The sequence below is a fragment of the Pleurodeles waltl genome, chromosome 8 (assembly GCF_031143425.1).
Source record: "Pleurodeles waltl isolate 20211129_DDA chromosome 8, aPleWal1.hap1.20221129, whole genome shotgun sequence".
In the NCBI taxonomy this organism is placed as follows: domain Eukaryota; kingdom Metazoa; phylum Chordata; class Amphibia; order Caudata; family Salamandridae; genus Pleurodeles; species Pleurodeles waltl.
The window spans coordinates 70604828-70614380 of NC_090447.1; the positions used below are offsets into that span (position 1 = coordinate 70604828).

At 64.8% G+C, this 9553-nt stretch overlaps 1 protein-coding gene across 2 annotated transcripts in view; it reads left to right on the top strand.

The window, feature by feature from the left end:
* The window catches only part of NUP98 (nucleoporin 98 and 96 precursor), a 603720-nt gene that overhangs the window by 428163 nt on the left and 166004 nt on the right, over window positions 1-9553 (top strand). The window lies entirely within an intron of this gene.

The window sequence follows — 9553 nt, forward strand, 5'->3', positions numbered from 1 at the left end:
CGCCCACGCTCTCTCTCTCGCCCACGCTCTCTCTCTCTCGCACACGCTCTCTCTCTCGCCCACGCTCTCTCTCGCGCTCTCTCGCACACGCTCTCTCTCTCGCCCACGCTCTCTCGCACACGCTCTCTCTCTCGCACACGCTCTCTCTCTCGCCCACGCTCTCTCTCTCTCTCTCTCGCCTGCGCTCTCTCTCGCCCACGCTCTCTCTCTCTCTCTCTCGCCTGCGCTCTCTCTCGCCCACGCTCTCTCTCTCTCTCTCGCACACGCTCTCTCTCTCTCGCACACGCTCTCTCTCTCTCTCTCTCGCACACGCTCTCTCTCTCTCGCACACGCTCTCTCTCTCTCGCACACGCTCTCTCTCTCTCGCACACGCTCTCTCTCTCGCACACGCTCTCTCTCTCTCGCACACGCTCTCTCTCTCTCGCACACGCTCTCTCTCTCGCACACGCTCTCTCTCTCTCGCACACGCTCTCTCTCGCCCACGCTCTCTCTCTCTCGCGCTCTCTCTCGCACACGCTCTCTCTCGCACACGCTCTCTCTCTCTCTCTCTCTCGCCCACGCGCTCTCTCTCTCGCCCACGCGCTCTCTCTCTCGCCCACGCGCTCTCTCTCTCGCCCACGCGCTCTCTCTCTCTCTCTCGCCCACGCTCTCTCTCTCTCTCTCTCTCGCCCGCGCTCTCTCGCCCACGCTCTCGCCCACTCTCTCTCTCTCTCGCACACGCTCTCTCTCTCTCGCACACGCTCTCTCTCTCTCGCACACGCTCTCTCTCGCACACGCTCTCTCTCTCGCACACGCTCTCTCTCTCTCGCCCACGCTCTCTCTCTCTCTCGCACACGCTCTCTCTCTCTCGCCCACGCTCTCTCGCACACGCTCTCTCTCTCGCACACGCTCTCTCTCTCTCGCCCACGCTCTCTCTCTCTCTCGCCCGCGCTCTCTCTCTCTCTCGCCCGCGCTCTCTCTCGCCCACGCTCTCTCTCTCTCTCTCTCGCACACGCTCTCTCTCTCTCGCACACGCTCTCTCTCTCTCGCACACGCTCTCTCTCTCTCGCACACGCTCTCTCTCTCTCGCACACGCTCTCTCTCTCTCGCACACGCTCTCTCTCTCTCGCACACGCTCTCTCTCTCTCGCCCACGCTCTCTCTCTCTCGCCCACGCTCTCTCTCTCTCTCGCGCTCTCTCGCACACGCTCGCTCTCTCTCTCGCCCACGCTCTCTCTCTCGCACACGCTCTCTCTCTCGCACACGCTCTCTCTCTCTCGCGCTCTCTCTCGCACACGCTCTCTCTCTCTCGCCCACGCTCTCTCTCGCCCACGCTCTCTCTCTCGCCCACGCTCTCTCTCGCGCTCTCTCTCTCGCACACGCTCTCTCTCTCTCTCGCCCACGCGCTCTCTCTCTCCCACGCTCTCTCTCTCTCTCTCTCGCCCGCGCTCTCTCTCGCCCACGCTCTCTCTCTCTCTCTCTCTCTCGCCCACGCTCTCTCTCTCTCTCTCTCTCTCGCCCACGCTCTCTCTCTCGCGCTCTCTCTCGCGCTCTCTCGCACACGCTCTCTCTCTCTCTCTCGCCCACGCTCTCTCTCTCTCTCTCGCCCACGCTCTCTCTCTCTCTCGCTCTCGCCCACGCTCTCTCTCTCTCTCTCTCTCTCGCCCACGCTCTCTCTCTCGCCCACGCTCTCTCTCTCGCACACGCTCTCTCTCTCTCGCACACGCTCTCTCTCTCGCACACGCTCTCTCTCGCACACGCTCTCTCTCGCACACGCTCTCTCTCTCTCTCGCCCACGCTCTCTCTCTCTCTCGCCCACGCTCTCTCTCTCTCTCGCCCACGCTCTCTCTCTCTCTCGCCCACGCTCTCTCTCTCTCTCGCCCACTCTCTCTCTCGCCCACTCTCTCTCTCGCGCTCTCTCTCTCTCGCGCTCTCTCTCTCTCGCGCTCTCTCTCTCTCGCGCTCTCTCTCTCTCGCCCACGCTCTCTCTCTCGCCCACGCTCTCTCTCTCGCCCACGCTCTCTCTCTCGCCCACGCTCTCTCTCTCGCCCACGCTCTCTCTCTCGCCCACGCTCTCTCTCGCACACGCTCTCTCTCTCTCTCGCCCACGCTCTCTCTCTCTCGCCCACGCTCTCTCTCTCTCTCTCGCGCTCTCTCTCTCGCCCACGCTCTCTCTCTCTCGCCCACGCTCTCTCTCTCTCGCCCACGCTCTCTCTCTCTCGCCCACGCGCTCTCTCTCTCTCTCGCCCACGCTCTCTCTCTCTCTCTCGCCCACGCTCTCTCTCTCTCTCTCGCCCACGCTCTCTCTCTCTCTCTCGCCCACGCTCTCTCTCTCTCTCGCCCACGCGCTCTCTCTCTCTCTCGCCCACGCGCTCTCTCTCTCTCTCGCCCACGCGCTCTCTCTCTCTCTCGCCCACGCTCTCTCTCTCTCTCTCGCCCACGCTCTCTCTCTCTCTCGCCCTCTCTCTCGCCCACGCTCTCTCTCTCTCTCTCTCGCCCACGCTCTCTCTCTCTCTCTCTCTCGTCCACGCTCTCTCTCTCTCTCTCGCTCGCACACGCTCTCTCTCTCGCTCTCTCTCGCACACGCTCTCTCTCGCCCACGCTCTCTCTCTCTCTCGCCCACGCTCTCTCTCTCTCTCGCCCACGCTCTCTCTCTCTCGCCCACGCTCTCTCTCTCTCTCTCGCCCACGCTCTCTCTCTCTCTCTCGCCCACGCTCTCTCTCTCTCTCTCGCCCACGCTCTCTCTCTCTCTCTCGCCCACGCTCTCTCTCTCTCGCGCTCTCTCTCGCCCACGCTCTCTCTCTCTCGCCCACGCTCTCTCTCTCGCCCACGCTCTCTCTCTCGCACACGCTCTCTCTCTCTCTCGCCCACGCTCTCTCTCGCCCACGCTCTCTCTCGCCCACGCTCTCTCTCGCCCACGCTCTCTCTCTCGCCCACGCTCTCTCTCTCTCTCTCGCCCACGCTCTCTCTCTCTCTCGCCCACGCTCTCTCTCTCGCCCACGCTCTCTCTCTCTCTCTCGCCCACGCTCTCTCTCTCTCTCGCCCACGCTCTCTCTCTCTCTCGCCCACGCTCTCTCTCTCTCGCCCACGCTCTCTCTCTCTCGCCCACGCTCTCTCTCGCCCACGCTCTCTCTCTCTCGCCCACGCTCTCTCTCTCTCGCCCACGCTCTCTCTCTCGCCCACGCTCTCTCTCTCTCTCTCTCGCCCACGCTCTCTCTCTCTCTCGCCCACGCTCTCTCTCTCTCTCGCCCACGCTCTCTCTCTCTCTCGCCCACGCTCTCTCTCTCTCTCGCCCACGCTCTCTCTCTCTCTCGCCCACGCTCTCTCTCTCTCTCGCCCACGCGCTCTCTCTCTCGCCCACGCGCTCTCTCTCTCGCCCACGCGCTCTCTCTCTCTCGCCCACGCGCTCTCTCTCTCTCTCGCCCACGCTCTCTCTCTCTCTCTCTCGCCCACGCTCTCTCTCTCGCGCTCTCTCTCGCCCACGCTCTCTCTCTCGCGCTCTCTCTCGCCCACGCTCTCTCTCTCGCGCTCTCTCTCGCCCACGCTCTCTCTCTCTCGCCCACGCTCTCTCTCTCTCTCGCCCACGCTCTCTCTCTCTCTCGCCCACGCTCTCTCTCTCTCGCCCACGCGCGCTCTCTCTCTCGCCCACGCGCGCTCTCTCTCTCGCCCACGCGCGCTCTCTCTCTCTCTCGCCCACGCGCGCTCTCTCTCTCTCTCGCCCACGCGCGCTCTCTCTCTCTCTCTCGCCCACGCGCGCTCTCTCTCTCTCGCCCACGCGCTCTCTCTCTCTCGCCCACGCTCTCTCTCTCTCGCACACGCTCTCTCTCTCTCTCGCACACGCTCTCTCTCTCTCTCGCCCACGCTCTCTCTCTCTCGCCCACGCTCTCTCTCTCTCGCCCACGCTCTCTCTCTCTCGCCCACGCTCTCTCTCTCTCTCGCCCACGCTCTCTCTCTCTCGCCCACGCTCTCTCTCTCTCGCCCACGCTCTCTCTCGCCCACGCTCTCTCTCTCTCGCCCACGCTCTCTCTCGCCCACGCTCTCTCTCGCCCACGCTCTCTCTCTCTCTCGCCCACGCTCTCTCTCTCTCTCGCCCACGCTCTCTCTCTCTCTCTCGCCCACGCTCTCTCTCGCCCACGCTCTCTCTCTCTCGCCCACGCTCTCTCTCTCTCGCCCACGCTCTCTCTCTCTCGCCCACGCTCTCTCTCTCTCGCCCACGCTCTCTCTCTCTCGCCCACGCTCTCTCTCGCCCACGCTCTCTCTCTCTCTCTCGCCCACGCTCTCTCTCTCTCTCTCGCCCACGCTCTCTCTCTCTCTCTCGCCCACGCTCTCTCTCTCTCTCTCGCCCACGCTCTCTCTCTCTCTCTCGCCCACGCTCTCTCTCTCTCTCTCGCCCACGCTCTCTCTCTCTCTCTCTCGCCCACGCTCTCTCTCTCTCTCTCTCGCCCACGCTCTCTCTCTCTCTCTCGCCCACGCTCTCTCTCTCGCGCTCTCTCTCGCACACGCTCTCTCTCGCACACGCTCTCTCTCTCGCGCTCTCTCTCGCACACGCTCTCTCTCTCTCGCACACGCTCTCTCTCGCACACGCTCTCTCTCTCTCGCCCACGCTCTCTCTCTCTCTCGCCCACGCTCTCTCTCTCTCGCCCACGCTCTCTCTCTCTCTCGCCCACGCTCTCTCTCTCGCCCACGCTCTCTCGCCCACGCTCTCTCTCTCTCTCGCCCACGCTCTCTCTCTCTCGCCCACGCTCTCTCTCTCTCGCCCACGCTCTCTCTCTCTCGCCCACGCTCTCTCTCTCGCCCACGCTCTCTCTCTCTCTCGCTCTCTCTCGCACACGCTCTCTCTCTCTCGCCCACGCTCTCTCTCTCTCTCGCTCTCTCTCGCACACGCTCTCTCTCTCTCTCGCCCACGCTCTCTCTCTCTCGCGCTCTCTCTCTCGCACACGCTCTCTCTCTCGCCCACGCTCTCTCTCTCTCGCGCTCTCTCTCTCGCACACGCTCTCTCTCTCGCCCACGCTCTCTCTCTCTCGCCCACGCGCTCTCTCTCTCTCTCGCCCACGCGCTCTCTCTCTCTCTCGCCCACGCTCTCTCTCTCTCTCTCTCTCTCTCGCCCGCGCTCTCTCTCGCCCACGCTCTCTCTCTCTCTCTCCCGCCCACGCTCTCTCTCTCTCTCTCTCGCCCACGCTCTCTCTCTCGCGCTCTCTCTCGCACTCTCTCTCGCCCACGCTCTCTCTCTCGCCCACGCTCTCTCTCTCTCTCGCCCACGCTCTCTCTCTCTCGCCCACGCTCTCTCTCTCTCCCACGCTCTCTCTCTCTCGCCCACGCTCTCTCTCTCTCGCCCACGCTCTCTCTCTCTCGCCCACGCTCTCTCTCTCTCGCCCACGCTCTCTCTCTCGCCCACGCTCTCTCTCTCTCGCCCACGCTCTCTCTCTCTCGCCCACGCTCTCTCTCTCTCGCCCACGCTCTCTCTCTCTCGCCCACGCTCTCTCTCTCGCCCACGCTCTCTCTCTCGCCCACGCTCTCTCTCTCGCCCACGCTCTCTCTCTCGCCCACGCTCTCTCTCGCCCACGCTCTCTCTCGCCCACGCTCTCTCTCTCTCGCCCACGCTCTCTCTCGCCCACGCTCTCTCTCTCTCTCTCGCCCACGCTCTCTCTCTCTCTCTCGCCCGCGCTCTCTCTCTCTCTCTCGCCCACGCTCTCTCTCGCGCTCTCTCTCTCGCGCTCTCTCTCTCGCCCACGCTCTCTCTCTCTCTCGCCCACGCTCTCTCTCTCTCTCGCCCACGCTCTCTCTCTCGCGCTCTCTCTCGCGCCCACGCTCTCTCTCTCGCGCTCTCTCTCGCGCTCTCTCTCGCGCTCTCTCTCGCGCTCTCTCTCGCGCTCTCTCTCGCGCTCTCTCTCGCCCACGCTCTCTCTCTCGCCCACGCTCTCTCTCTCGCCCACGCTCTCTCTCTCGCCCACGCTCTCTCTCTCGCCCACGCTCTCTCTCTCGCCCACGCTCTCTCTCTCGCCCACGCTCTCTCTCTCGCCCACGCTCTCTCTCTCGCCCACGCTCTCTCTCTCGCCCACGCTCTCTCTCTCGCCCACGCTCTCTCTCTCGCCCACGCTCTCTCTCTCTCTCGCCCACGCTCTCTCTCTCTCTCGCCCACGCTCTCTCTCTCTCTCTCGCCCACGCTCTCTCTCTCTCTCGCCCACGCTCTCTCTCTCTCTCGCCCACGCTCTCTCTCTCTCTCGCCCACGCTCTCTCTCTCTCTCGCCCACGCTCTCTCTCTCTCTCGCCCACGCTCTCTCTCTCTCTCGCCCACGCTCTCTCTCTCGCCCACGCTCTCTCTCTCGCCCACGCTCTCTCTCTCGCCCACGCTCTCTCTCTCGCCCACGCTCTCTCTCTCTCGCCCACGCTCTCTCTCTCTCGCCCACGCTCGCTCTCTCTCTCTCGCCCACGCTCGCTCTCTCTCTCTCGCCCACGCTCGCTCTCTCTCTCGCCCACGCTCGCTCTCTCTCTCTCGCCCACGCTCTCTCTCTCTCTCTCGCCCACGCTCTCTCTCTCTCTCTCGCCCACGCTCTCTCTCTCGCCCACGCTCTCTCTCTCTCTCGCCCACGCTCTCTCTCTCTCTCTCGCCCACGCTCTCTCTCTCTCTCTCGCCCACGCTCTCTCTCTCTCTCTCGCCCACGCTCTCTCTCTCTCTCTCGCCCACGCTCTCTCTCTCTCTCGCCCACGCTCTCTCTCTCTCTCGCCCACGCTCTCTCTCTCGCCCACGCTCTCTCTCTCGCCCACGCTCTCTCTCTCGCCCACGCTCTCTCTCTCTCGCCCACGCTCTCTCTCTCTCGCCCACGCTCTCTCTCTCTCGCCCACGCTCTCTCTCTCTCGCCCACGCTCTCTCTCTCTCGCCCACGCTCTCTCTCTCTCGCCCACGCTCTCTCTCTCTCGCCCACGCTCTCTCTCTCTCGCCCACGCTCTCTCTCTCTCGCCCACGCTCTCTCTCTCTCGCCCACGCTCTCTCTCTCTCGCCCACGCTCTCTCTCTCTCGCCCACGCTCTCTCTCTCCCGCCCACGCGCTCTCTCTCCCGCCCACGCGCTCTCTCTCGCCCACGCGCTCTCTCTCGCCCACGCGCTCTCTCTCGCCCACGCTCTCTCTCGCCCACCGCGCTCTCTCTCTCTCGCCCACGCGCTCTCTCTCTCTCGCCCACGCGCTCTCTCTCTCTCGCCCACGCGCTCTCTCTCTCTCGCCCACGCGCTCTCTCTCTCTCGCCCACGCGCTCTCTCTCTCGCCCACGCGCTCTCTCTCTCTCGCCCACGCGCTCTCTCTCTCGCCCACGCTCTCTCTCTCGCCCACGCTCTCTCTCTCGCCCACGCTCTCTCTCTCCCGCCCACGCTCTCTCTCTCCCGCCCACGCTCTCTCTCTCCCGCCCACGCTCTCTCTCTCCCGCCCACGCTCTCTCTCTCCCGCCCACGCTCTCTCTCTCCCGCCCACGCTCTCTCTCTCCCGCCCACGCTCTCTCTCTCCCGCCCACGCTCTCTCTCTCCCGCCCACGCTCTCTCTCTCCCGCCCACGCTCTCTCTCTCTCACACGCTCTCTCTCTCTCACACGCTCTCTCTCTCTCACACGCTCTCTCTCTCTCACACGCTCTCTCTCTCTCTCACGCTCTCTCTCTCTCTCACGCTCTCTCTCTCGCCCACGCTCTCTCTCTCGCCCACGCTCTCTCTCTCGCCCACGCTCTCTCTCTCGCCCACGCTCTCTCTCTCGCCCACGCTCTCTCTCTCGCCCACGCTCTCTCGCTCGCCCACGCTCTCTCGCTCGCCCACGCTCTCTCGCTCGCCCACGCTCTCTCGCTCGCCCACGCTCTCTCGCTCGCCCACGCTCTCTCTCTCTCTCTCGCCCACGCTCTCTCTCTCTCTCTCGCCCACGCTCTCTCTCTCTCTCTCGCCCACGCTCTCTCTCTCTCGCACACGCTCTCTCTCTCTCGCCCGCGCTCTCTCTCTCTCGCCCGCGCTCTCTCTCTCTCTCTCGCCCACGCTCTCTCTCTCGCCCACGCTCTCTCTCTCTCTCGCCCACGCTCTCTCTCTCTCTCGCCCACGCTCTCTCTCTCTCTCGCCCACGCTCTCTCTCTCTCTCGCCCACGCTCTCTCTCTCTCTCGCCCACGCTCTCTCTCTCTCTCGCCCACGCTCTCTCTCTCTCGCCCACGCTCTCTCTCTCTCGCCCACGCTCTCTCTCTCTCGCCCACGCTCTCTCTCTCGCCCACGCTCTCTCTCTCGCCCACGCTCTCTCTCTCGCCCACGCTCTCTCTCTCGCCCACGCTCTCTCTCTCTCGCCCACGCTCTCTCTCTCTCGCCCACGCTCTCTCTCTCGCCCACGCTCTCTCTCTCGCCCACGCTCTCTCTCTCGCCCACGCTCTCTCTCTCGCCCACGCTCTCTCTCTCGCCCACGCTCTCTCGCCCACGCTCTCTCTCTCTCTCTCCCGCCCTCTCTCTCTCACACGCTCTCTCTCTCTCACACGCTCTCTCTCTCACACGCTCTCTCTCTCACACGCTCTCTCTCTCACACGCTCTCTCTCTCTCACACGCTCTCTCTCTCGCCCACGCTCTCTCTCGCTCACACGCTCTCTCTCTCGCCCACGCTCTCTCTCGCCCACGCTCTCTCTCGCACACGCTCTCTCGCTCGCACACGCTCTCTCTCTCTCTCTCGCCCACGCTCTCTCTCTCTCGCCCACGCTCTCTCTCGCTCTCTCTCGCCCGCGCTCTCTCTCTCTCTCGCCCGCGCTCTCTCTCTCTCGCCCGCGCTCTCTCTCTCGCCCGCGCTCTCTCTCTCTCTCTCGCCCACGCTCTCTCTCTCTCTCGCCCACGCTCTCTCTCTCGCCCACGCTCTCTCTCTCTCGCCCACGCTCTCTCGCCCACGCTCTCTCTCTCTCGCCCACGCTCTCTCTCTCTCGCCCACGCTCTCTCTCTCTCGCCCACGCTCTCTCTCTCTCGCCCACGCTCTCTCTCTCTCGCCCACGCTCTCTCTCTCTCTCGCCCACGCGCTCTCTCTCTCGCCCACGCGCTCTCTCTCTCGCCCACGCGCTCTCTCTCTCGCCCACGCGCTCTCTCTCTCGCCCACGCGCTCTCTCTCTCGCCCACGCGCTCTCTCTCTCGCCCACGCGCTCTCTCTCTCGCCCACGCGCTCTCTCTCTCGCCCACGCGCTCTCTCTCTCGCCCACGCTCTCTCTCTCTCTCGCCCACGCGCTCTCTCTCGCCCACGCTCTCTCTCTCTCTCGCCCACGCTCTCTCTCTCTCGCCCACGCTCTCTCTCTCTCGCCCACGCTCTCTCTCTCTCTCGCCCACGCTCTCTCTCTCTCTCGCCCACGCTCTCTCTCTCGCCCACGCTCTCTCTCTCGCCCACGCTCTCTCTCTCGCCCACGCTCTCTCTCTCGCCCACGCTCTCTCTCGCCCACGCTCTCTCTCGCCCACGCCCACGCTCTCTCTCTCTCTCGCCCACGCTCTCTCTCTCTCTCGCCCACGCTCTCTCTCTCTCTCGCCCACGCTCTCTCTCTCTCTCGCCCACGCTCTCTCTCTCTCTCGCCCACGCGCTCTCTCTCTCTCGCCCACG